Raw genomic sequence first — 9,408 nt, 5'->3', positions numbered from 1 at the left:
GAACTAGTGGCCATGGCAGCGAGCATGGAACGACGAGGACCTCGGTCAAAGCGCATTGACCGAGGCACATGGAGACTGCACAGGAGGTCAAAATAGCCCCTGGGAGCCCCAGATCGAGAGAAGGAGCTGATTTTCGATGCGTATTAGCGCTTAGCACTGCTAACGCGCATCACTGGGCAAATAGGGCTGAAATGGTAGGGCTTAAGCACTTGGTCACGTTGGGAGCCAGAGGACCGTGGGCGGAAAAAGGTAAAGCACCATTGTACAAAGGTGGGACCCACACCCTGGAAACCAGCGGTTTGATTAGGGCGCCCTTAAACAGTAAGTGGTTTTGGAGAAAACGGAGCGAGCACCCTCAGCGATTGACGCGTGGCAGCGGAGGAGAGAGAAAAACCGTCGCGATCGCGCGTTATCGGTCGAGCAAGTCAACCGCGCTTGACATGCGAATGACATTGGATTTTGAGGAGCCCAGATCAGACGGCTGAGATTGCGTCTGATAGACAAAGCGGAATTGACAGGGAATTAAGCCGCGATTTAAGGGGATTTGAGATCCGTTGACGCCACGGTGGAGAAAGCAACGAATCGACAAGCGGGCTGGCGCAGTTCCGATGGAGACACGTGGCTACTTCTTGAGCATTTATGCTGACGCCGAATAGGGAATTCCAAGCACACAGGCGACAGGCGAATCGATGCAGGAAGGAGAGGAAACGAACAGGCATGGAGGTCGAATGGCTAAAGCCATGAACAGAGACAGTGAACGAGATATCAGAAGAGAGATTCAGATCGAAGAGTCCAAGCGACCAAGAGAGACAGTGAACAGTGAACCCTGAGAGGAGGACTGAGCACAGAGAGCAGTAAAGCCAAGCAGAGGAGACAGAGGGCCGAGCTAACCATAGGTAGCATCGAGCACCAAAGAGCTTGAAGAATCAAGCCTTCCCATAGAGGAATCTGTCTGGATTGAGCATCACAATTGGCTCTTTCCACTGTAGACCGAGGGTCACAGAGCTGGTAGGAAGAACAAGAGTCTGTGTACTCCAAGTGGCTTGGGGAATCCAAGAACCACCCTGCCAAGCAAAATCTGCTTCAGGAGAACTCATATTGAGTCCCTGTATTGTAATTTCTCTGCTCAAAGACATAATAAAACAAGGCCACCACTGAAGCTGGACTGGAGACGTAGCCCTGGAGAATAGGGTGAACTCCTTATTAAAAATAGTTTGTGTCTTTGTGTTGCTTACTGTATTTCTCTGCTGTCTTTCCATTTATTTTCTGTGTATTGGCAATTTAATCGATTCGTTGTTTCAATAACACAGAGCACACACCAGCACATGGGTTTGTAATACCTTTTGTTTAATAAATCTTCACTAAAGTCACTCATAGGGTGATTATCAGATCAGTGAAAATATGTTTTTACCTACTAAATTAGTTTAATCAATTTAAACTAATTAATTTCCAAATTAAAACTTACTCACAAATAATAAATAATAATTTCAAATATAAAAAAGCCCTTTTCAATTAAAACATACGTTGTATACTAACTCCACATTGTATACCCTAATTACATCTATTCTAGATATCCATTTATTTTAAATACCATTAACAAAATGTGAGGTAATATTAAAAAAAAAACATGGAAAATTAATACAAATTAAAATTTTTAATTCTTTTAATTTAAAAATGCAAATATCACACGTTTCATTCATATCTAATTAATTAAAAATTATATCACAGTAACTTCCACCCTATTAAAATTAAATTTGGTTTTAGAAATTGATATTATACATCTCTTTCGCATTAAGTTTTATAATACATTTCACTTAATTTGATATAGTTATGAATTAAAATCATTTTACATTGCATAGTCATTTCTTCTTAAAACCACTGTTAATGGTATATCATTGTTTAATGGTACATCATTGCTTTTGCTCTATCACATCACATGCATATTGTGTTGATTTTTCCCATGGTTAGTGGAAAGGCCATTATAGTAACAACACCCACACGATGATTAAAAAATTCTTTAAAAGTCAATTGGTCATTGGAAAACCACGGTAAAGGTAAGTCATGCATTGGGAGGGCAAATACCATGTGATATGAAATCTAGCATATCTTTTTACCATTTTGTCTATGATAAGGTCCCTCATTTATCTCTTTTAAGAAAAGAATTATTTGACCTAAACCTTAGTCAATGAATTGAATTATGTTTCAACCAATTTGAACATAAGGAATATATATATAGATAAATTCAAGAAAAAAGTATTCCCTTTGAAGTCTGTTCTTCTTTGTTTCCATAATGTGAATTTTTCAATGGTAGGTATATCTATATAAATATAGAAAAATGAGAATTATTTTTATTTTTATTTTTTTAAAGAAAAAATAAATAAATATAAATATAATATGATTATGTGATTAATTTGAAAGACATTTTGAATAACAATATGGATCACGGAGGTCTGAAATTAATGATAAATATGAATTAAATTAAAATAAGGTATTTGTAGCCCGCAAAGGTTCAGTCTTGTGGTCAGCGGACGATCTACTAAGTCGTCCATGCTGCTGTGTAGGTCACAAGTTCGAGTCTCGTCTTAATCGAGGGCCATTCTTGCGGGCTGGGTGGTTTCTCCTAGAGGTTATAGTGGCATCTGGTGGGATTCGACCTCGTGTTACGCAAGTACGATACCACCATCGTTGCCGATCCCGCTAGTAAAAAAAAAAGGTATTCGTGATTAAGGGGTAGTTCACTTATAAAGTATGTAAATGTTTTATGTAAAATATTATGAGGTCTTGGTTTAATCCTTTGATTAATCTATGTCCATATTAGAGGTAAGCGTGGTGCACTTAGTGGTTATAATAATAGTGGATGTAATCGACCTTGTGTAATGCAAATACAAAATCACCCTAATGGTTGATTCCACTAGTCACACAAAAAAATGATATCATAGTTATATGAATTGAGAGTTTTAAATTCAAAGAGATAAACCAATAATAAATATAGTATGCAACCAAAATATATAAATTAAATGGTAATCATATTGATATTATGAGAGGTTGTCATTACCATCTGGGATAAGATGACTATTTTTTTATCGTTACGAAACCTTACTACTCTTAGTTATGACTAATTTAATAAGGAGGAAGTTAATAAGTGGATAAAAACGCTCCCTTTTGTATGGAAATTCTACACTAGGTCCTCTAGGAATTCTATCAAAAGTCATAGTTCAATTTGATTGATGTGAACTTAGGCTATGGAACTTTGCTCTAGATATTTTGACACATCTCAATCTTAGAAAGTAAATGGAAGTATACTTTACTAAAAAAAGTGGACTCACCAAAAAGTTTGAATTTACCTATGTATTAACTCACTCCTTTTAATATATCCATATTGAGTGTCATCGAAGCACACAAAATGGGGGGATGCATGTCCCTCTTCAACTTGGCAATTTGTATTGATATCATTGCTTTAGGTGATAAATGGGGTAAAGGATAAAATAGGGGAGAAGATGGTAGCGATCATGGCCCAATTTCATCATCCTAAATGTGTGTTTATTCATTGTGTAACAATTACTCCAATCACGCAAAGCATTAAAAAAGAATTTGGTCATGGGTTTGATATAGGTTTGTGATTATGGTAGATTTTGTAGAGTGAGTTGGTAAGGGTTACAACATTGAACCCCCTACTTCATGGAGCAAGCAAGTCAATTTCAGTTAGATTTTATTTCTCCTTGGTCTGATTTGGCATGTTACTAGCCTTGGTTTAAGTGTGTTTTTTGGATGGAATTTATCCTAGTCTAGTTAGGGTGTCCTCACTCTAAATGTCAATTTCTTGGTGATATTCCTCTTGAATTGTGGTTTCTCCCTCTCTGGTTATCATTTCCTCTTCTTTGTCTAGTTTTAGCATGCTCTCCCCAATATTCCCCCTCTCAATCCTTTCTCATTCTTAAGAGGTTTTTGAGGAATTAAGATTTCTTAGGTTTTAACCTCTGGGAAGCTTTTTGAAGACTTGGGAGATGGAGTTTAAGCAAGGAGTTAGGTTTGAAAATAATTGGTAGGGGGTTTTTTATGTATGTGTTATATTCTTTGCATGACTAGCCCCATGTGTAATTCATATGCGTTGAGTACAGTAGGGGTGTGGAACCCTTGAAAAATATTTTGTCACTTTTCTACATTTCTTTTTGGTTGTTTTCAACACATAGTTTTTACTTTTGATGATTTTGTGGCGCATGGTTCAGCCCATCATTTTCTAATTATGGTTTTAAGGTATTAATGTTGTAATCTAATTCGAGTTAATGAATTAGGAGTTTTGGATGCTACAAGCTCATATATATTGTATTGTAAATAATGAAGTTGATTGATGATAAAAAAAATAGAGGTGCGACTCTAAATGATTTGATGGTTTTCCCAGTTTTCAATTTCCATTCTAAATCTCAGTGTAATAGGTGATTATCATTGTTTTACTTTTATGTTTATTAAGAATCTATGTGTGATTGAATTATTATATAAGGTTTAAAAATTTGTTTTTGTGTAAAGTTCAACTTTTTATTACTAAGGAAGAGCATTACAAGAGTTGTGTCCCTACGCTAGTGGCCTACTCGTAGGGAAACCAACCCAGTAGAACAAATTGAGTTTCTTAAGATTACATGTGTCTTGCTTGATAAACTTAGTAGACAAAAAGAAAAAATGTCTTGAGCCCATGCAAAATTTTAAGGGTTTACATAGATATTGGATTTGTTCCATAGAGTTATCTGAACTGAGCTAATACTGGAAGAGGGTACCCATAGTAAATTAAAATAGAATATCAGATCATGGTATAACCTGGAAGAACTGCATTAGTTGAGCTCCAACAACCAAGGCTTACAAACTCAAGTAGTAGTTGAGTAGCCACGAACCATGTAGGAGCCACAAGTCTCGAAGGAGCCATGGACCATGAAACACCTAGGAGCCAATATAATCACACTGGAGCCATGGACCCCAAACCACGAGCCACAATTTCTCATTAACTTGAACTTTCTTACACCATGAAGCATTGCCCACCACCCCGAATTTGCAGTCACTGTGAAGGCCACAATAAGCATGGGACAAAGAACGAACTTTAACAATCCTCAGGCCTACAACCAACAACATGGAGCTGAACCTTGAATTGAAATTTCCCTTGGACTTGAATTTGTAAACACCATGAGCCCCTGCCAACCACCTTGAATTTACCAGCATCATGAGGCTTGCAACAAACAAAGGATAAAGAATATCTCGATGATCTTTAACGACCTCCAGGGTCGCAAGTAGTGAAAATGAGTCGAGTGTCAAAGTCAAGAAGCAGAGCCACATAAGACAATGCAAGGAATTGCATTGGGCCTACAACTAGACTAATGAAGCTTGCAGACTGCGAAGAAGAAAAGAACTTGTTGAGAAGGTCTAATCATGATGATGAAATTAGGAGACAAAATGAGATTCCAGAGCCACCCTGCGAGCATGGGAGGCCAAAGGTGACCAAATGCTAAGCAAATTGTGAGATTGACCCTCCATTGCTGAGAGTACCAAAATATACCAAGAAGTGGCCCAATTGGAGAGTGGGAAGAGTGATCCAAATAGAAACTCACCCATGGTGTTTAACCATGGTAATTTAACTAAAGATTATAAATAACTCACCCACGGTATTATTATCCATCCATGGTATTTACCCATGGTAATGTAACTAAAAAAAATGTATAAATAACTAGCCTCTTTTGTAACAGGGCATATTGTCAAGCATAATGTAGTTTCGACTATCATTTTCGGATCTAATAAAAGTTAGTTCATGATTTATTTTCTGGTTTGGTTTACTTTTGTTCTTTTCTTGGTGGGGAAATTACTCAGATCTTGGGGCCCTCCCCAAGATCCATATCAGTGGTATCAGAGCGAGTTACGAATCCATGGCATCTGGGATTTTCATAACAAGGATTCATCATTCAGGCTCTCATGGCATTCCTATTCATTGGGTTGGAGGATTCAAAGGCATTATCCACTATTGATCAACTTGGGTACTCCCATTTCTGTTATGTTTTCTCTGGTTCTTGGTGGTCGCTCGATTGAGGGGAAGTGTGTTCAGGGCATTCCACATTGTGCTCTCCAGGGGTTTCTTGGGCTTCTGGAGTATCTGAGTCTATCATTTTAGTGGTTTTGGGTCTTTTTCTGGGCTTGGATTTGCGTTTCTTTCCATACTGAGCATCTAGTGCTCTGTAACTATGTTCAATATCACGAAGATCTTGGCCATATTTCCAGAATATATAAAGTTCAATCATGATCTCTAACCTGGCAGACGAGATCAACAACCGCAAACAATCATAGTCTTGGTGTTGAGCAATAGTAACAAGGACGTGGTCAACGACTTGGATCTAGCCTTCCTCAAGCGTGTGCTCAGCCTCCATGTGGTGCTTGACTTCTTCGACCTCAAGAAGCTCCACGAGATCATTGACGAGACAATTCTTAGCACCATGCTCTTGTAGACCACGGGAATGTCCCAAGGAAACACCGTCTTCATCAACATTACAACTCTGAAGGTTGTAAAGGTGGGGTTTGGCCTCCCGGCACACGATGCCAAGATGGATTCCACGTACGTCAAATCGGTGAAGCATGAGGGCTACAACCTGTCAGTCATCGAGGTGGGGAAGCTGATCACGACCAACATGGCGGAGGCGCCAGCCCATGCTCCCTCTGATGTGAACATCATAATCATTATAATCAAGGGTGGGTGCAAGATCTTTGCCACCATGATCTCGACCACCAGTGTTACCAATACTTTCGAGGACACAAACTATTCAAAAATTACAACGGGCCTAAAACAACCCTTATGGATATACAAGACTACAAGTTGAATCTGATTCTCGACATCGACATTAGCAACGTGGCGGAGGTGCCAGCCCATGCTCCCTCCAATGTGAACATCACAATCGTTATAATCAAGGGTAGGTGTGAGATCTTTGCCACCATGATCTCCACCACTGGCGTTACCAAGACCTTCAAGGACACAAACTGTTCAAAAATTACGTGAGCCTAAAACAACCCTTATAGATATAAAAGACTACAAGTTGATGCAAGTCAAAACTGATTCTCGACATCGACATTTAGCAAGCCAAATCAGATTCTCGACATTGAAAAAAGGCAATCAAGACAAACAAACACTCAGTCCAGGGCGTTGGCTCTCGCGATGATCTCCAAAATCTCTCATGTGATCTTGGTCTGTCGCTGCCTGTTATAAGTCATTAACAATGATCACTTTAGCTCCTTGGAATTGTCGTTGGTGTTGCTCATGGCATTCATCTTGTTTGCCATCTCGCTGGCGAGCGACTCTTGGAGTGTGCGTAGAATCTGGTTGTTGAGATGGAGAGGGAGAAGGGCATCCAGAATATGAATAGGGTCCTGCTCGAGAAGGAGGACTGGGGAGAAATCCGAGGTCGAGGTTCGAACCATTTCCCTCTCGACGGTGAGCCTCCCTTCCTTTGTCGTAAGCCTGAACATCTCATCCTCAGCGGCATCGACATGGCTGTCGTTGATATCACAAACCTCATCTTTAGGGAAAAGTGGTAGGAGCGTGTGAATGATCAACTCAATTTTTATTAGTGACACGAATTTTGATACAGGAGCTCGACCTTGTCGATTTTTTCATTAATCTTATGTCCTGCTAACATTAATTTTACTGGTTCCACAAGCAAGTTGTTGAAGAAGCTTCCAAGTGATTACCAGGTCTCTGTGTTAGAGTTTCATGCATTGGTCATCTATAGTCCACCTAGCACCCTCTGAGACCACGAATGGCCCCATCATCACGACAACAAGCCTGTCCCCCAACAAGAATGTTCTCACGATGTCCTCCTCTAGTGATACGATGATCTTGAACAGCAGTGTCAGCAAGGCCATGATCAACGACACCTTGCTCTATGACCAACCTTGTGCAATATTTATAGTGAACAATTTTATTGAGCCCAAAGATCTCTTATTTTCAGCTCCCTCACCGTTATGTTACTTGAAATTATCATAGGAAAGACTGCGAATTTTGGTGATGGAGGGAACTGGTTTCATTGGATCTTGTTTGGTAGATCGGCTGAGGGAATGTGGCAATAACGAAGTTTCTAACAACTTCTTCACCAAATTAAAATATAACCTTAGGAAATGGATTGAGCATCCACAAAAGGAATATTGGGGTAGTATTAATCCTATTGGCGTAATAAGTCGCTATAATGAAGGAAAGCGTGTGGCAGAAACGTTAATGTTTGACTATCAAAAAACAACACGGTTTCGAGATTCGCATTGCTCCACCAACGTCACAGAAGCATGCTATAAATAAAAAGGCTTCATATAATGATTTCCCACAAGTATTATTGTTTCTAGAGGCTACCACAATTAATGGAAGGGAACATATATTTTTTCAACATGATGCTTTTATCCTTGGTTTTCTAGTTTAGTCTATTACCATTTGGTATCCCCATGAACACTTTGATGATTTGTGGGGAAAATATATTTATTTCCATTTAGAGAGAAGATGGAAATTTCAATTCATCTTGAAAAATAAGGTTAGGTATGCTATGTCAAGACCCTTGAATGTTGTACAAATAGAGCAGTCATATGGTGAGCTCATGCTAGCATCAAGAGTATTAGGAAATGGAGGGGACCCAACTTTAGCTTATATGGCTTACCTAGAAAGGGTGTTCCAATTAAGCATAACATAGGCACTTGGATTTCTTGATACATTTATTGCAAAGGGTCCTTTGAAAATTTACAAAGATAAGCCACCAAATCTCTACCCGATAGATCGAAAAGTGATCTCGAGGTTCATTACAGGGTATCTCTATCTCGAACCCTCGTTCATTATGGTTATGGGTCAACCACACAAAACCCTTTGCCAACGAAGTCCATTTTCTCGACCAAACACTGTCCACCTCACAGTTGGACCACCAACATTACAATGTATCTCTATCCATGGCTCTTCATTCCTCGTGGTTATGGGTCAACCATGAAAAACCCTTACTAGCGAAATCCATTTGCTTGGACACACACTGTCAATATTATAGTTGGCTCACTAGCATTACAAGGTATCTCTATCCTCACATCTTCGTGCATCATGGTTATGGGTCATCCACAAACTCTTGGTTATGGCTCAACCACGCAAAACCCTTGTCTCTTCAATAGCACTTGGTCAACCACAACTCATCTTCGACAAAGGATTTTTCAAAGGGAAATTCACGCAATGGGGACGATTGCTTCCTAAGAAGGGAGGAATGATCTGAATAGCAATTCACCCATGGTGTTTAACGATGGTAATTTAACTAAAGGTTTTAAATAAATCACCCATGGTATTATCCGCCCATGGCAATTTTCCACCCATGGTAATGTAACTAAAAAAAAGGTTATAAATAATTAGCCTCTTTTTGTAAGAAGGCAGAT

General features: G+C 39.2%; 1 pseudogene; it reads left to right on the top strand.

The window, feature by feature from the left end:
* Positions 1-5,949: 5,949 nt before the first annotated feature.
* On the top strand, positions 5,950-8,005 carry LOC149225183 (fasciclin-like arabinogalactan protein 8; annotated as a pseudogene).
* Positions 8,006-9,408: the final 1,403 nt, after the last annotated feature.

This window comes from Pinus tabuliformis, chromosome J, assembly GCF_031772625.1.
Source record: "Pinus tabuliformis cultivar Carrire ecotype Pingquan chromosome J, CPIR1, whole genome shotgun sequence".
Lineage (NCBI taxonomy): Eukaryota > Viridiplantae > Streptophyta > Pinopsida > Pinales > Pinaceae > Pinus > Pinus tabuliformis.
The sequence above is the reverse complement of the archived record's forward strand: the minus strand, read 5'-3'. Positions and strand labels throughout refer to the sequence as shown.